Source organism: Geotrypetes seraphini, chromosome 8 (genome assembly GCF_902459505.1).
Source record: "Geotrypetes seraphini chromosome 8, aGeoSer1.1, whole genome shotgun sequence".
NCBI classification, from domain to species: domain Eukaryota; kingdom Metazoa; phylum Chordata; class Amphibia; order Gymnophiona; family Dermophiidae; genus Geotrypetes; species Geotrypetes seraphini.
The window spans coordinates 748,166-767,550 of record NC_047091.1 but is presented as its reverse complement, the minus strand read 5'-3'; the positions used below and the strand labels follow the sequence as shown (position 1 = coordinate 767,550).

At 43.0% G+C, this 19,385-nt stretch overlaps 1 protein-coding gene across 1 annotated transcript in view; it reads left to right on the top strand.

The window, feature by feature from the left end:
* The window catches only part of ACTN3 (actinin alpha 3), a 165,500-nt gene that overhangs the window by 27,766 nt on the left and 118,349 nt on the right, over window positions 1–19,385 (top strand). The gene's annotated exons all lie outside the window — the stretch shown is intronic.

The following is a 19,385-nucleotide window of genomic DNA, read 5'->3' as shown; positions in this document are numbered from 1 at the left end:
TCGAGAATTAGTATATACTGCTTTCTAGACACTGCCTCCTTTTCCATCCGTGTAGAGGTATTCAGTGATTTACTTACCTGAGGGCTTATACTTACCTGGAGGCTTTGATCACCCTGCCCTACTACTTTATTCTAATGCAAAAATATATTTTTTCTATTTTTGTCAGCTCTGGTTTCTGCTTTCCTCATCTTCTCTTCACTCTCCATTCCATCCAGCATACGCTCTCTTTCTCTGTCCCTTCCATTTTTCTCTTTCTGTCTCTACTCCTTCCCCATGCTCTGGCATCTCTCTCTTCTCCTTTCCACCCCAACTTACCCCATGGTCTGGCATCTGCTTCCCTTCCCTCATGCCCTGGAATCTCTCTCCTCTCTTCTCCTTACATATCTCCCTCCATGCTCTTATCTCTTTCTCCTCCCTTCCTTCCTTCTCAGATGATCTGGCATCTCAGTCTTCTGCCCTCCCCATGCCCTGGCATCTCCTCTCCTTCCCTTCCATCTCTCCCTCCCCCTCTATGCTCTGGTATCTCTTCTCTTTCCTTTTCCTCCCTCCTTCCATTCTCCCTGGTCTGGCATCTCTGTCTCCTTCCCTCCTCCCATGCCCTGGCATCTCTTCCTCCCCCTCCATCATCTGGCATCTCCTTTCCTGCCCTCCTTTCCTTCCCCATTGTCTAGCATCTCTCATCTCTCCTTTCCCTGGTCTTCCTTCTCCCTCCCTCCTTCTCTCTCCCCAATCAGGTGCAGCATTTCTCTCTCTCCTCCTCCCTCTCTTTGCCACCCTCCAGTCAGCAGCATAACTTTCACAATTTGCTGCTCTTGCCTGCATCGGGCCATCCTCTTTGCTGGGACCTATCTACTTTCTGTTTCTTCAAAGGCAAGATCCAGCAGAGAAGAAGACCTGAAGCCGACAGCGAATTGTGAACACTGTGAAGTTCTTGCTGGTGCTGGCCCTCAGAGGAGTTGGAGCACCCCCTTATGGGCTGCACCCGGGGTGGACCGCCCCTTCCCCTTTGGTATGCCACTGCTCTCCCTTTTTCTCCCTCCAACCCCTATATCAATGCCTTAGTTCGACAACTATCCTTCTAAATTGCCTGCTGCTCCCTTTTCCCCTGACTACTTTCACTGGTGTAAACATGACTGATGGTAGCAGCAGTATACAAACACTGCCCTGATGCCGGCCCTGGAGTCTTCTCAGCACTGTGTTCCACCCCTGAGGAAGAAGGAAGTTACATCAGAGAGGGTGGGATGCAGTGGGACACAGAAAACTCTGGGGCTGGTGTCAGGGCAGTGTTTGTAATCTGCTGTTGCCGCTGGCCAGTGAAGGTAGAGTCAGGGGAAAGGCGAGCAGCGGGCAATTTAGAAGAAGAATTGCCAGTATGGGGAGAAGGGGGAAGGCAGGAAAAGCACCAAAAGTGCCACCTCCTGGAAGGTCACTGCCTCAGTTCGCTACATTATAGATCTACCCTTGTGTAAGAGGTTCAACTCATTGCATAATACCATGCTTACTCATTTGAGTGAGCAGGTCTTGATGAATTGTGAATTTATCTCTCGAGGCATCATTACATTACATTATTATTATTATTAATAATAATAATAACTTTATTTTTATATACCGCAATACCACAAGCAGTTCAGATCGGTTTACAGAGGAAGAGACTGTATACAGACAGCGATGTTACAGAAAAAGACTTTCAAATTACATTAGCATGCCAAGAGTAGTCAAGATTTATCCGGAAGCATTTCAAAGATACAACAAGGCAGGAAAGGAGTCAGAGAAATATATCAAAGAGATAGGTTTTAATTGATTTCCTGAAATTTTGGGTGGTGGTGGGTGGGAATATTTTATGATTTCTTTTGCTTATGAATAACTGTTGGGTATAAGGGAGGGGGGTTATTTGATGAGTTTGAATTTGATGATATATTAAATGATGTTAAAGTATAAATGATTGTATTATATGTTACACTTATTGTGAGCTTTAAAAATGAATAAAGATTAATAATAATAAAAAAAAGCATTTCCATAAGATTACTTTGATGTGTGTAGACAAATAATGTGTGTTAGGTAAATCTCTTAATTCATCATGCAAGTGTAATATAGTCCAATGTTTCATATTGCTTGCCTATGGATAAAACTTGCCATATAGATAAAGCTTATGTTTTGGTGGTCACACCAAATAGACACACTTCAGAAAACCATCGCAAATTCATTCAGAATCTCAAACAGCAACTCAATGCTACATATCAAGCAGCTCAGGAGTCAGTTGACAAACAAAATACAGGCAATAAACTCTGCTATAATACCCTAGTCAAAAGCTAAGAGCTACAAGCTGGGGACAGAGTATTGATCAGGGCTGTAGGCATACCAGGCAAGCACAAGCTATCAAACTGCTGGTGCAAAGAGCCCTATCTGGTAGCAACTCAGTTGCTAAAACTGCCAGTTTACAAGCTGACACCTGAAAGTGGAAAAGGTCCTGAGAAACTCTAGGAGCAAACAAACCAAAACTGCAGATATGTACAACAATGTAGGCAAATTTTATTGTGACAAGCAAACTATATATTAAAACCTTTTTATCAAACAGGGGACCCAACACGGTCCGTGTTTCGGACAATCTTCATCAGGGGTCCATGGTAGATAAAGGAAAAAACATATGTCACAACAAATATTGAAAAGGATAATATAAAACCAAACAGATGATGTGTCACGCCGAGAGTCTCTGCGATTTTTACTATTTGCAGAGACTCTCGGCGTGACACATCATCTGTTTGGTTTTATATTATCCTTTTCAATATTTGTTGTGACATATGTTTTTTCCTTTATCTACCATGGACCCCTGATGAAGGTTGTCCGAAACACGGACCGTGTTGGGTCCCCTGTTTGGTAAAAAGGTTTTAATATATAGTTTGCTTGTCACAATAAAATTCGCCTACATCGTTGTACATATCTGAAGTTTTGGTTTGTTTGTTCCTGGCTGGTTTCTTCACTGCAGACGAGGTTGGACCTCCCTTCTTTTGGTTCTGTTGCCCTGAGAAACTCTACACAGAAATCACCACAAACTGAAAATTCTATAACATCCAGGCCAGTAGCAAACACAAACAAAAGTTAAGACATCAAACTTGTTCACAGAACGAACAAGAAAGATGTGACTTAGACCAGTGTTTCTCAACTCGATCCTGGAATACGCCCTTACCAGTCAGGCTTCCAGGATATCCAACAATGAATATACATGAAAGAAATTTACATATAATGGAGGCAGTGTATGCAAATCAAGTTTATGCATATTCATTGAGGATATCCTGAAAACCTAACTGGCAAAGGGGCACTCAGGACCAAGTTGAGAAACACTGACAGACCACTCCTGCAGAATTTTTAGAGTCTGAGGATTCCACATTTCAAATGCGATACTGTATCACCACCATCACAAGGTCTAGATGTGATTGAGTTATTGAGATGCTTCTCAAATGGGTCACTAATTAAGACAGTAACTGAAAGAAATGCTAGAAGTCCAGAGGATCTTAGTGACCCCTCTCTCACACAACATACACAAGATACACCTCATGAATCTCCTAATCATTGGCCAGAAGCAAAGCAAATTTATCTGAATCAACCAGTGAATCTGAACCTCTGCCTGAGTTTAGTAGTTCCACAGTTGATAACAGTCCTCACAAGGCGATTGTTTCCTGGAACAAGTTGTCAAGGAAAATAAGAGAGGAAATGCAATTCTAGACTTAATTCTAAGTGGACTGAGAGGAAATGCAATTCTAGACTTAATTCTAAGTGGACTATGAGGACCGGCACAAGGTATAGAAGTAGAAGGGACGCTGGGAGACAGTGATCACAATATAATCTACTTCAACCTGGACATAGGAACAAAAATTTGATCCAGAATGACTGCCATGGCACTGAACTTCCGAAAAGTGAACTACGAAGGGATCAGACTCATGGTGAGGAAGAAGATTAGGAAGAGGATAAGCACTGTAAATACGCTAGAGCAAGCATGGTCCCTTTTTAAGGACACAGTCACCGAGGCGCAAAATCTATATATACCAAGTATCAACAAAGGTTCCAAGAGGAAAAAGAACAAGGAACTGGGGTAGCTCACTGTAGCGGTTAAGAAGTGATCAGAGACAAGAAGACTTTAAGGAATGGAAAAGGGCAAAAATGGACAAAAACTGGAAAAAGCACAAACAACATCAAAGCAAGTGCCATAAGACGGTAAGAGGGGCCAAAAGAGACTATGAGGAAAAAATAGCCAAGAAGGCAAAAAATTTTAAGCCGTTCTTTCAATATATTAAGGGAAAATGACCCGCGAAGGAAGCGGTGGGGCCGTTAGATAACCATGGAATAAAGGGAGTACTAAAGGAGGACAAAGCCATTGCTGACAAACTGAACACATTTTTTGCATCTGTATTTACCGAAGAGGATATATCCAATATACCAGAAGCCAACAGGAAATGAAGACGAGAAACTGACAGGGTCGATGGTCAACTTAGAAGAGGTATGCAGGCAGATTGATAGGCTTAAAAAATGATAAATCCCCGGGCCCAGATGGCATCCACCCAAGGGTAATCAAGGAACTGAAAGGGGTTATAGCTGAACTGCTTCAACTAATAGCCAATCTGTCGATCAGATCAGGAAAGATTCCGGAAGACTGGAAAGTGGTGAATGTTACGCTGATCTTCAAGAAAGGTTTGAGGGGAGATCGGGAAACTACAGACCAGTGATGGTAGAGGCGCTGATAAAGGCCCGCATCATTGATCACCTTGATGGACACAATCTGATGAGGACCAGCCAGCACGGCTTCAGCAACGGAAGATCTTGCTTGACAAACTTACTGCACTTCTTCGAGGGAGTAAACAGGCAGATAGACAAGGGTGACCCAGTTGACAACATATATCTAGATTTTCAGAAGGCGTTCAACAAGATCCCGCATGAACGTCTATTTTGAAAAATTGCGAGTCATGGAACCGAGGGTGATATACTCTCATATTTTAAAACTGGTTGGCGGATAGGAAACAGAGAGTGGGGGTAAATGGACAATACTCGGACTGGAAAAGCATCACGAGTGGAGTGCCGCAGGGTTCGGTGCTTGGGCCCGTGCTCTTTAACATATTTATAAACAACCTAGAAATTGGTACGACGAGTGAGGTGATTAAATTTGCGGACGATACAAAGTTATTCAGAGTAGTGAGGACACAGAAAGATTGTGAAGACCTACAACAAGACATAAATACACTTGAGGAATGGGCCGCGAAATGGCAAATGAAGTTCAACATGGATGGTGATGCATGTCGGTAACAAAAATCATATGCACAAATACAGGATGTCCGGTGCTGTAGAGCCCCCAGGAAAGAGACTTGGGAGTGCTTGTAGACAAGTCAATGAAGCCGTCCTTGCTGGCAAAGACACTTCTTCCTTTCTTTGATAAATGCACACCATCCCTGTTCAGCAGCCCTTGGAAGATCATCCCATGGTCCAGGAAGCCAAAAAGCTCTTGACGACACCATCCATGCAGCCATGTATTCATCTCCAGGATGTGAGCTTCATTGCCCTGGCCTTTACCCTCGACGGGGAGAATGGATGAGAATACCACCTGCGCATCTGACTGCTTCACCTTCTCTCCCAGAGCCACAAAGTTACTTTTGACATGTTCGCAGGGGTACCTGGCACTATTGTTAGTGCCAATGTGGATGAGCAGCACTGGATAGTAGTCATCAGGCTTGATGAGTCTCAGCAAGCTCTCCTTAACATCTTGGATTTTGGCACCAGGCAGACAGCATACCTCTCATGACATCATGTCTGGTCTGCAGATGGATGCTTCTGTACCCTTCAGAAGGGAATTACATTACATTACATTAGTGATTTCTATTCTGCCTGTGCCTTGCGGTTCTAAGCGGATTACAAAATTAGAAGAAATCTGGACATTTCCAGGAAGTTTACTTATCAAGTACATATCTAGTACATATCAAGTTTACATATAAGAACATAAGAACATAAGCAGTGCCTCTGCTGGGTCAGACCAGAGGTCCATCGTGCCCAGCAGTCCGCTCTCGCGGCGGCCCAACAGGTCCAGTACCTGTGCAGTAATCCTCTATCTATACCCCTCTATCCCCTTTTCCAGTAGGTAATTGTCTAATCCTTTCTTAAACCCCATTACTGTACTCTGCCCTATCACGTCCTCTGGAAGCGCATTCCAGGTGTCCACCACACGTTGGGTAAAGAAGAACTTCCTAGCATTCGTTTTGAATCTGTCCCCTTCTATCTTTTCCGAGTGCCCTCTTGTTCTTTTATTTTTTGAAAGTTTGAAGAATCTGTCTCTCTCTACTTTCTCTATGCCCTTTATGATCTTGTAAGTTTCTATCAAATCCCCCCTAAGTCTCCTCTTCTCATATCAGGTAAGAATAACAATACATTCAGGTTATAGAAGATTATTACATAACGTTGAGGGAAGAAATATTCTGGTTACAGATGGAGGTTGCTTGTTTAGGTTTCTGAATATATTTTGGGGATACAGTTTGAAGAATTAGCTAGGAGATACTATAGGGGTGGTATTCATGAAGGAATATGCATGTGCGAGTAGGATGGAGGTTAGAATGATGGGAGGTGTTTTTTGAATAGAAGAGTTTTGATTTCTTTTCGGAACACTTTAATGTCTGTTTTGGTCAGCAGTTTGGAGACGGTAGGGTCAATTTTCGCTGCCTGTGTCGCCAGAAGGTTGTCGTAAAGTTTCTTGCGTTGAGTACCATTGAGAGGTAGGTAGGTGAATAGACTTTGAGTTTTCCTTATTCTGTGTGTGAGGTTGTGGTATAGGCGGTTGTTTAGGTAACTTGGTGCAGCTCCATGGGTTACTTTAAATAGTAGACAGTAGAATTTGAATTGGGTTCTTGCTTTTTTCGGTAGCCAGTGAGAGTCTAAGTATGCATTGGTGATGTGGTCAAATTTGCTAAGCGAGTAGATGAGTCTGAGGGCTGTGTTCTGAACGGTCTGTAGTTGTTTTATCATGTTGTTTGGGCATGGTAGGTAGAGGCTGTTGCAGTAGTCTACAATACTAAGCACAAGGGATTGGACAATGATTCTATATTGATCTTTGTTAAAGAATTTTCTTATTTTTCTTAAGTTTCGCATGGGAGACTTCGTCCGTCGGGCACTGCAAGACCATGCCGAAACCAATAATGTAGAGGATATTTGGGCAAACCTGAAATCTACCCTACATGAAGCAATAAATCGCTATATAAAAACAGTAAGCAAACGACGGAGAAATAACAGACCCCAGTGGTTCACTACAGAAATCTCGGACCTCGTTAAGAAAAAGAAAAAAGCATTTGTTTCCTACAAACAATCAGGAAGAGGAGCAGTCAAAGAAGACTATCTGGCCAGGTCCAAAGCTGTCAAAACGGCAGTCAGAGAGGCCAAGCTTCGAATAGAAGAGAATCTAGCAAAGGACATTCAGAAAGGGGATAAATCCTTCTTCAGGTACATCAGTGATAGGAAAAGAAACACAAATGGGATAGTACGCCTTAGGAAAGCAGACGGGACTTATGCAGAATCAGATTCCGAGAAAGCCGAACTACTAAACGAATACTTCTGCTCAGTCTTTACCTGCGAGGCACCAGGGTCCGGTCCACAATTCCAAGCAAGGCAAAGCTCAGGAGACCCGTTCTGGAATTTCGAGATTACACCCAGCAGCGTCTACTGCGAACTATCAAGACTTAAAGTGAACAAAGCCATGGGACCGGACAATCTACACCCCAGGGTGCTTAGAAAGCTGTGTGATGTCCTGGCGGAGCCATTGTCTATGCTCTTCAATCTTTCCTTGAGGGCGGGAAGAGTCCCCTTGGACTGGAAAACAGCCAATGTAATCCCACTCCACAAAAAGGGCTGCAGGACGGAGGCTGAGAATTACAGACCGGTGAGTCTCACATCCATAGTGAGTAAACTCATGGAAACGCTAATTAAGCATAAATTAGATACGATCCTGGACGAGAAGAATCTAAGGGATCCCCGCCAACATGGATTTACCAAGGGCAGGTCCTGCCAATCCAATCTAATTAGTTTCTTTGACTGGATAACAAGGAAACTGGATGTGGGTGAGTCCCTAGACGTCGTTTACTTGGACTTTAGTAAAGCTTTTGATAGCGTCCCGCACCGCAGACTATTGAACAAGATGAAATCAATGGGACTGGGAGAGACATTAACTACATGGGTCAGTGATTGGCTAAACGGTAGACTTCAGAGAGTGGTGGTGAATGGTGCCCCTTCCAAAATGTCAGAGGTGATCAGTGGAGTGCCGCAGGGCTCATTCTTGGGCCCGATTCTCTTCAACATATTTGTGGGAGATCTGACCCAGGGGCTTCAGGGTAAAATCACATTATTTGCCGATGACGTCAAACTATGCAACATTGTAAGTGAGAACACTTTACCAGATAGTATGACGCAGGACCTACTTCTATTGGAACACTGGTCCTCAACTTGGCAGCTAAACTTTAACGCTAGAAAATGTAAGGTCATGCACCTCGGCAGCAGGAATCCATGCAAAACTTATACATTAATGGTGAAACCTTAGCTAGGACCAAGGCGGAACGTGATTTGGGGGTGATCATTAGCGAAGACATGAAGACTGCCAATCAAGTGAAGAAGGCTTCTTCAAAGGCAAGACAAATGATGGGTTGTATCCGAAGAAGCTTTGTCAGCCGGAAGCGCGAAGTTATTATGCCGTTGTACAGATCCATGGTGAGGCCTCATCTGGAATATTGTGTACAATTCTGGAGGCCACATTACCAAAAAGATGTATTGAGAGTTGAGTCGGTTCAGAGAATGGCCACCAGGATGGTCTCGGGACTCAAAGACCTCCCGTATGAGGGAAGGCTGAATAAATTGCAGCTATACTCACTCGAAGAACGTAGAGAGAGGGGAGACATGATAGAGACATTTAAATATATCACCGGCCGTATTGAGGTGGAGGATGATATCTTCTTTTTTAAAGGTCCCTCGGCCACAAGAGGACATCCGCTGAAAATCAGGGGTGGGAAATTTCATGGTGACACCAGGAAGTTCTTCTTCACCGAAAGAGTGGTCGATCGTTGGAATGAACTTCCGCTTCAGGTGATTCAGGCCAGCAGCGTGCCGGATTTTAAAAGGAAATGGGATACACATGTGGGATCTCTAGGGAGGTAATAAAATGTAGAGGGGATACACACGTGGTATCTCTAGGGGGGGTAAATTCAGGGGGTGGGGTTGTTAAGGTGGGCAGACTGGATGGGCTATAGCCCTTTTCTGCCATCATCTTCTATGTTTCTATGTTTCTATGGTGAAGAAAGCTTTTTGGATGATTTTGTGGATTTGTGTCTGCATTGTGCAGCATCTGTCTAGTTGTATTCCCAGAATTTTGAGGGTGCTCTGTATTGGATACTTGATTGCGTTTACTTCCAGTTCTGTAAAGGATGGTATTTTTTCCTTCTCTAGTAGTAGGAATTTAGTTTTATCCGAGTTTAGCTTCAACTTATGGGTAGTCATCCAGTTTTCTACTGTTACCAGTGTTGTTTTCAGGCGTTCTGTGGAGATGGGGTCTTGGATGTCGAAGGGGAGGAGGATGGTTATGTCTTCCGCGTAGCTGAATGAGGTTATATTTAGGGCATCTAGAGTTGTGCCTAGGGAAGCTATGAAGAGATTGAATAGTATGGGCGATAGTGGTGATACTTGTGGTACTCCGCAGGGGTTAGACCATGAGTCGGATATAAAATCTTTTGACTTAACTCTGTATGATCTTGTTTTAAGGAAACCTTGAAACCTATTATGAACTCTACCTGAGATTCCTAAGTCGTCTAGTATCTGGAGTAGTATGGGGTGGTCTACTAGGTCGAATGCTGCTGAAAGATCGAGTTGGATGATTAGCAGCTTGTTTCCTTTGCTGAGGTGTTGTCGGGTTATATCTAGTAAGGATACCAGTAGTGTTTCTGTGTTGTGATTAGTTCTGAATCCAGATTGAGATGGGTGCAGAATGTGATGGTCTTCTAGGTAATTGGAGAGGTATTGTGCTACAAGACCTTCTATTAGTTTGACGTATAGTGGGATAGAAGCGATTGGTCTATAATTTGTTGGGTTGTCTATTGGACCTTTGAGATCTTTCAGTATAGGAGTAATTATAATTTCACCAAGTTCTGGTGGGAACTGACCTTCACTGAGAGTAGTTTGCAACCATAGCGTGAGATTAGGTTTGAATTTTGTGGATGCTGTAGCTAGTAGGTAAGGAGGACAGTTGTTCAAATCGCATGAAGATTTGCATGAAGATTTGCCAACTACCTCTGCCTTATGCCTCTTAGTGGTCACAGATTCAGTACTTTTTGGGATTTCAAGCTCTGGTCCTTTCTCTCCTTGGGATGCTCTCATCATTCCATTTCCAGGACAGCAATTTGGTTCTTCAGTTCAAGGGCAGAGGTAGTACCTATCTTGCAGTGTTCTGTGATCTGAGTCCAGCTGTCTTCTCTCAGCACATCCTCTTCATTCCCACTACTGGATATCTTTGACACCTCATGAACCATTACATCGATGTACCTCTCATAATGCACAGAAGAGGGATATAGAAGGCAAAGATGACAGTCATCAAGGGAACAAAGTACACAAGTTGAGGTATAGGGAATAATATAAGAGGAAAGATATAGAGGGAATCCAGAGTGAAGAGTATATTCATACCTTCAAAATATATAGCAAATTGGTGAGGCAAGACTTCCTATGGTTGAATCCACGTTGACTCTTTCCCATTAAACCATGTTTGTCTATGTTTTTAGTCATTATGGCCCAAATTCTGTAACCAGCACCTAATGTTAGGCACCTATTTTGGAGGCGCCCAACTAGATTAGGTGCCTATCTAAATTGAATAACAAGCCCAATTAAGCTTTTTAATCAGCAATAATTGAAACTTAGGTGCCTATCAAGAAAGAGCGATTTTGTAACAAGACACCTCTAAAAATTTAGGTGGTCTTCAAAAAAAATAAGCACTATGCACGTTAGGCACCTAATAACAGAATCGCTGCTCTTAAGCATGCTTAAGCGCTCCTATGGGCGCCTAACTATTAGTTGGGCTTATTGGGCGCCTCCAAAATAGGTGCCACTCAGCGTGATTCACTAAACAGCACCCAATTTTACTTGAATTGCGCTGAACGGTGCCTAATTCAACGCCTAATTTTTGGGCGGTTCTTATAGAATTTGCCCTAATATGTTCTCCATTTTGACTGCTACTGATGTCAGGATCATAGGTCTGCAGTTTCCTGGATCACCTGTGGAACTCTTTTTAAAAATTAGTGTTACATTGACAACCTTCTAATCTTTAGGTACCATGAATGAATTTATTGACAGGTTGCAGATTTTAAGTATTTCTTTCAGTCTGCTAGGGTATATACCATCCAGTCAAAGTGATTTGCAGCTCTTTAATTTGTTGATTTGGATTATTACATCTTCCAGGTTCACCGAGATTTGTTTCAGTTTTTCCATATCATATCTCTTAAATACCATTTCTAGTAAAGTTAGATCTCCATCTCCTCACCTGCAGGCAGATGCTGGTCTCGGTGCTCCTGCTTACAGCCTCCAAAGCTACCTCTCATCACTACCTTCACTGCTACCAGTGCTGGCTCCACCCCTTGATCATTTCTGTTTCTGGCTGCACAGTGACCTCCAATCCCACCCCACACCTGCTCCTTTTTCCAGCTACCACTATTCCTCTAGCCACTGCTGATGCTGCCTCTAAAACAGCCTCTGGAAACTGCTTATAGAGAGTATAGCTGCATGAAAATACTTAGGGCCTGTTTTACAAAGCCGCGCTAGTGGCTGCAGTGCGGTAACGGCCCCGAAGCCCATAGAGATTTAAAGGGCTGCGTGGCTTTGTAAAGCAGGCCCTTAGTTTTGTCTTTTTCATTGTACCCTGTAATGGCCTAACAGACCCCTGAGATCCATAGACCAGTGACTGGGAATCGCTATACTAAGCTGTTCCATTTATATGCCTAGTCTTACAAGATCATTTTTAAATTCCTCACAATCCTATGCTGCTTTACTAACTTTGAATAATTTTGTGTCATCTACAAATTTGAACACTCAAAAACTAAAGAAATGCACTAGAGTTTCAAAATCATGTAATCAAAAAACAGTCCACCACTGTATATCTGCTCAAATCACACTTTGTTCCTCAGAATGCCACACGATAGAATTGGGTGGTAGCCATCCTCACTGGCACTTTTTATAATGTGATCTTTTTGCATTTTGAGTTATAATAATTTATAAAGTGTCAGTGCTTATTTATAAAACATGATAACCGTTATAAAGATATTCAATGCCGGTTTAAAGCTGTTATTCATTATGCATTGAATATCTTTATAACGGTTATCATGTTTTATAAATAAGCACTGACACTTTATAAATTATTATAACTCAAAATGCAAAAAGATCACATTATAAAAAGTGCCAGTGAGGATGGCTACCACCCAATTCTATCGTGTGGCATTCTGAGGAACAAAGTGTGATTTGAGCAGATATACAGTGGTGGACTGTTTTTTGATCTACAAATTTGATCACATTGTTTCTTTTTCTGGATGATTTATGACTATCAAATAAAACTATCTAGGCAATGGAGTAAAATCACAGACTGATTGTTACCAGAGGTCAGAGACCTCTGAATTTCTGCTGTTTTGACAGGATGGGTTGGATCACATGTCTTACAGCTGCTATTCCAGACCTCTTGGCCTTTTAAGGTAGTTTTGGAGCCAAAGTGCCTTCTGAGGAGGCAGGATAATAATGTGATCTCACATGGATATTCTGAGACAGTAGTTAATTAGGGTATATGTACTAGTACAAGTGTAGTGTTGACAGATGGATCCTGAAGGGGAGTTGAAAGGAAAAGCGGGGGGGGGGGGGGGAGTGATATGTATAACTTTACTCAGCCCTATAGAAAACAGGACAACCTGTTACCAAGCTACCCTCAGCCACCTGTTAGAAAGGCAATGTATCTTCAATGCTGCTATTTAAAGCATACAAACCACACTCCATAAATCTCATAGGGCTGGGAAAGAAAGGAGCAAGGATGTGATTAATGTCCCTGCAGATATGGAGAAAAAGCTGAGCCTGTTTTAGTTTCTCTCACAGCATGCTGGGACTTGTAGTTCTGATTTTGCCTCAGGCAGTAGGAACTATAAATCCATGAATGCATGTGGATCAGTCACCACCTGTTGTCTTTGAGGATCCTTAGCTGTCTGTCAGTCTTAATTCATTTCTGATTTTACTAAATAGTAAGCATAGAATTGCACATCTGCAGATGCAATAAGTTCAAATCAACCTTACCCAGATTTTATTTTATTTAAAAATATTGTATTCCGCACCACCGGAAAACCAAAATGGGTTTATGCTTAGAGTACTAAAATCTCCATTTTATAAAGCAATCAGATCGTTTGACTGACAGTCAAACTGATACCACCTCCTCTTACAATTTCTTTTACCACATCTCTGTTTTTGGTACAGAAGCAGCTTGATCAAGTCAACTATGGCGTAGTCCCACCATGCATCTTTTTTGTCATTCTCGCAGCTGAGCCTCTACATTGTGACTGTTTTATGCATTAGCATCTGTGGACTTCCTAAATAATTTTTTTGACTTCTAACTCAATTAGATCAGGCCTTTTTCTGGGATATGGTGCTGTTAGCCTTCATTGGCTATGGCAGTGAATCTTAACCAATGTACTGTGGCGCATTGGTATGTGTTTGGATAGTTCTTGATGTAGAAGAGGCATAGATACCATATTTCCCTGAAAATAAGACAGTGTCATATTAATTTTGGGCCCCAAAAATGCACTAGGTCTTATTTTTGGGGTAGTGACAACCAGTAGGGTTTATACGCTTTATAAACCCTATGTGATAACACCCTTATTCGGTTAATATGATCCTCAGCAACACCACTCAGAATTCAAGAAGTTTCATTACTCTAAGCTTTATGTGTTCAGTCTTCATCGGATCAGCAAAAATAGATACTTTTTTTGAATATTTAAATAATTATATCATTTAGTGATTATATATATATTTATTTATTTTTAATTTAGCTTGTACTTAGCTTAATTCTTGTGGTCTAAATCGGGGACATGAATTCACCGACATGTTTCGCTAATAAGCTTTTTCAAGGTGAAGTCCCTACAGAAAAAATAAAATTTAAAATATTAACTACTTGTTCTATATAAACATGGGATAAAGGAACAATAAATATCTCACCTCTGATTCAAATTACCAAAAACATAGACCACTTCCTCTATGAAGATGGCGGCAGCATTCTTAGAGCTCATTTATATCAACCTCGACAACAGTCAGCTGGTAACCCGGAAGTTCGGGAAATCGACTGACTAAGGATGGCGAGGAGGGTCAGGATTGTTTACTTCTTTGTCTAGACAATTAAACTGAACAGTTAGATGACATTCAATATGTGAATCGGACAACCCTCCTTCCCAAACTACATTAGCGAAGCCCATTCTAGTTCTTCATTCAAACCAGAAGGATTAACTGATTTAAGAACATAAATCCAGCGCTGTTCAAGATAATTAAGTTTTCCATCTAAATAACCCTCCACCCTCCCTGTAGTATCTATAGAATCTATAATTCTCCATTGCAAATCAGTGATCTTATGTTTTTTAGCTAACCAGGGGTTATGCACATGATCATCTCTCCCTTCCTCTCCTTCACCTCAATTCTTCCTCTTTCCTTTCTCTCCCCCACATGTGCATCTTCCTCCCCTCCCTCTCTCCCTCCCATCACCCTTTGCAGCAGCAGTTTGCCCAGCTTCTATCCTTCTCTCCCTCCCATCTCTCGTGCAGCATAACCCTTGTCCAGCTTCTAGCCTTCCCTCCCTCGTGCAGCATAACCCTTGCCCAGCTTCTATTCTTCCTACCTTCCCATCCCTCGTACAGCAGAACCCTTGCTCAACTTCTATCCTTCCCTCCCTTATCTCCCATCCCTTGTGCAGCAGAAACCTTGAGCACCCCTGCACCCCCACTGCACAGCCAAACCCCTGCTGACCCTCCATCCTTCCCTCCCCGCCGACTGCGAGCGAGCCCTACCTTCATCCAAAGCATTGTCAGGCCGGCAGCACTCTAAAAAGGCTGCTTCGGCCTTGTCCATCGGGGAATTCAATCTGCTGCGTTACTGATACAACGCGGCAGATTGAATTCCCCAATGGACAAAGCCGAAGCAGCCTCTTTAGAGTGCTGCCGGCCCAACGCTGCTTTGGATGAAGATAGGGCTCGCTCGCAGTCAGCGGGGAGGGAAGGATGGGGGTTTGGTTGCATGGTGGGGGCGGTGGGTTGAAGAGTTGCTGCCTGCGAATCCCGGAACTAGGGCTTATTTTTGGGGTAGGGCTTATATTAATACCTACCCCAAAAATGATGCTAGGGTTTATTTTCGGGGAAACATGGTAGATATGCAGCACCTGTCCCATGTTAGTCGTCGAGAGAACAGCTTTCTCTTGTAGTTCCAGCCCCATCTTCTTCCAGGCAGAAAGTAGAGACCAGGAGTGGAGGGGATAAGCATGGAACAGATAAAGAAAAGCCATTTTGCTTTAGTTATCTGGTTTAGAGTTACTATACGTCCTCTTTTAAGAAAACATATTCTTCTTTTGGACTTCTTCAGCTATGTCCTCCAGGTTTTTAAATGTTTAGGAAAATAGCTTCTTTTTCTTATATGTGCCTCTGACCAATACACTTACCCACATAATGAAACCATCTCTGGCCTATTAGTCAGTCTGGATATAAGGGGGTGCTAAAGAGAGAGAAAGGCATTGTTTCCTCTCTGTTTCCCTGTTGGTTGAATCTGTTAAAGGAATTTTGTTCATGCAGCACATCTTTAAGCATATGCCATGCAAAGACTTTCACACATATCTCAGAAGCCAGCCAAAGTTGTTGAGGGATATTTGCTCTTCTGATAAGTATGGAAGTCTGGAAGTTTTTGAATAGTAGATTAACTACTGCTGTACTATAAGTCTGTCACTATTTGATGTGTGTTCATTGAATGAAAACCATTTAAACATGTGCTATGATTAAGTATTTCTGTGGCAAAAGTAGCAACCATATATATTTTTTGTATCCTCTTTTTGTCTTTACAAATATGGTAACCAGGGCTGGATTAATGGGTAGGCCCAGTAAGCACGTGCCTAGGGCCCGAATTTGTCAGGGTGGCCCGCTGAAGACACAGAGGACTCAGGAGGGGGGTTTCTCTTCGGTAACGCGGGCCCGCAGGAAAAGATGGGCAGCGCTGGGCCTGCCCCCCCCCCCCCCCCGGGAGATCAACAATGCCACCCACCCTCTGGAAGATCAACAACCCCCCCCCCCCCCCGGCATCGACGGCAATGCGGCCATAATAAGTGATGTCGGAGGCAGGTGGACTGGCAGATGCGGAGAGTTGCTGTAAGGTGTCGCAATGACTGCATCTGCTGGCTCTGCTCAGGGAAGAAGTGAAGTCAGAGGGGGTGGACCGGCAGATGCAGTCATTGCAGGACATTGCAGCAACTCCCTGCGTTTGCCAGTCCACCCCCTATGACTTCACTTCCTGAGCTGAGCCGGTGACTGAAGTCATTGCAGGACCTTGCTTCACGGCATTGGTTAGTTTGGAGGGAGAGAGAAGAACATAGAAGGGTAGTGGGGCAGGGTGGTGGAGGGAGAGAAAGGGGGCAGATGCTGATGGAAGTGGGGGGAAGAGAGAGGAGAGAGTGAAATGCCAGACCATGGGGATGTGGGAGAGGGAAAGGACAAGGAGAGAGATGTCAGATCATTGGTGGAGGGAAGAAGATGGATGCCATACCAATGGGGGGGAGAAGGGAGAGGCAGACAATTTCTGAAAGAGGCATAGAAAGAGAGCAGATGCCTCATGGAAGAGGCAGAGAGAGGGCAGACAGTGGATGGAAGGAAGAGAATGATGAGAAGATAAGGAAAGCAGAAACCAGACAACAAAGGTAGAAACAAAATTCTATTTGTTTTATTTATTTCTTTTTGATTTAGGACAGGGGTGTCAAAGTCCCTCCTGGAGGGCCGCAATCCAGTTGGGTTTTCAGGATTTCCCCAATGAATATGCATGAGATCTATTAGCATATAATGAAAGCAGTGCATGCAAATAGATCTCATGCATATTCATTGGGGAAATCCTGAAAACCCGACTGGATTGCGGCCCTCCAGGAGGGACTTTGACACCCCTGCTTTAGGATAAAGTATTATTGTAGCTGTGTTGATAATTGTTTATTAATATTAAATGGAAATAAGGTGATCCTGTTTATTGGACTAAGTTTAGTACATTTTTTACTAATTCAGAGACCATAACTCCTTTCTCAGGTCAGGATAGGGATACGGTAACAGCAGTATAGTTTACTGACCTGAAGAGGTTTTAACCTCTGAAAGCTAAGCGAGAAATGTATTAGTGCAATAAAATGACGGGCATAAATTTTCTTGCCCCATGCTTCCTACCCATATGCAAAATATAAATTGGTGGACTTCCCCAAAGCCCTGCCAGCTCTATGAAAGAAGGTGAGATTTGTTCAGAGATGTTTGGAGGTTGCATTGAAGAAAAACTGTACACTGGCACTGGTATGGTAATCTTTGTTGTTTGTTTTGAATTTTAAAATAAAAGAAATAAAGTGGAAATAAAGAAGTAAATAAGAAAATGGGTGGGGTAGGGCAGGGGGCCCAGTGTACTTGTGTGCCTAGGGTCCCTTGATGAATTAATCCTACCCTAATGGTAACCCTTATCTGATTAGCAGTCTGAATATCTCTCGTAACCAGATAGCATAGCCAAGCAGTGCTGAATCTGGATATTCTGTTCCAATCAGTATCTTTAACATAGTAACATAGTAGATGACGGCAGATAAAGACCCGAATGGTCCATCCAGTCTGCCCAACCTGATTCAATTTAAAATTTTTTTTTTTTTTTTTCTTCTTAGCTATTTCTGGGCGAGAATCCAAAGCTTTACCCGGTACTGTGCTTGGGTTCCAACTGCCGAAATCTCTGTTAAGACTTACTCCAGCCCATCTACACCCTCCCAGCCATTGAAGCCCTCCCCTGCCCATCCTCCTCCAAACGGCCATACACAGACACAGACCGTACAAGTCTGTCCAGTAACTGGCCTTACAAGTCTGTCCAGTACAAGTCTGTCCAGTAACTGTGGCTATTTGTGTTTAAAGAAAAACGCTAATTGCTGCAACTCATTGTCAATGCTGTTTCTGTGTACCTGCACAGGGCTTTTTTTGTACCCATTAGGGTTACCAGATTTTAGTTAAATAAAATTCAGATGTTTGGGCATGAACAGAGGATATCCAGACACAGCCCTGAGCTCAGAGAAGGACACATGCATTCCAGATGGAGGCGGGGCTGAGGGTGGAGCGGGGTAGGGCTGGGAGCGGAATTGGTTGAGATCAGGTGTCCTCTTTTTTGAAAGAGGATATTTGGTAAACCTAAATATAAGGAAAGAAACATTGGAGAACCAGAAGGGAATGATACTGAACTATGAATGGTTGTGGCGGGGGGGGGGGTTATGGATGGGAAGAGATACCAGTCACAGGGTGGAGGATGGGGGAAGAAGAGAGGGGACGGACAGGGAGACAGAGAAAAGATGCTAGGTGTGGAGGGAGAAGGGTTAGGGACAAAATGCTAAAACATGGGGGTGGCGATAAGAACAGAGGGGCAATGCTAAACACGAGGGGGATATGGGCAATGCTGATCACAAGGAGGGGGATAGGAATTACATTACATTAGAGATTTCTATTACATGAAGAAGATATCTGGTAATTTCTAGTGGAGATAAGTAGTTTAGGTTGCTTTAGGGAATCGGGAAGGTATTGGGAAGTGGTATTTGGAAGTGGGAAGGAGCTAGCGGTATTAAGTCGTTTGCAGGAATTTCATGAAGCGTAGAGTTTTTATTTCTTTTCTGAATGTTTTGTAGTCTGGGGTCATAATTACTAGATTGGAGATTTGGTTGTCGAGTTTTGCTGCTTGTGTGGCTAGGAGGCCATCATATAGTTTTTCCGTTTGACTTCTTTGATTGGAGGGTACATGAATGGAGTATGGGTTTCCCTATGTCTAGTTGATGTAGTTTTTGGATGAGACGGTTGTTCAGGTAGGTTGGGCTGTCGCCGTTTATGGTTTTAAAAAGTAGACAGTAGAATTTGAATAGTATTCTTGCTGGAATTGGAAGCCAGTGTGAGTTGAGGTATGCCTCTGTGATGTGGTCATGTTTCCTCAATGAATGGATAAGTATCAGAGCTGTGTTTTGGATTGTTTGTAGTTGTTTTATCATTGTTGCTGGGCAGGGGAGGTAGAGAATGTTGCAATAGTCTAAAAGACCTAGGATTAGGGATTGTACTAAGAGCCAGAATTGTGTTCTATCGAATAAT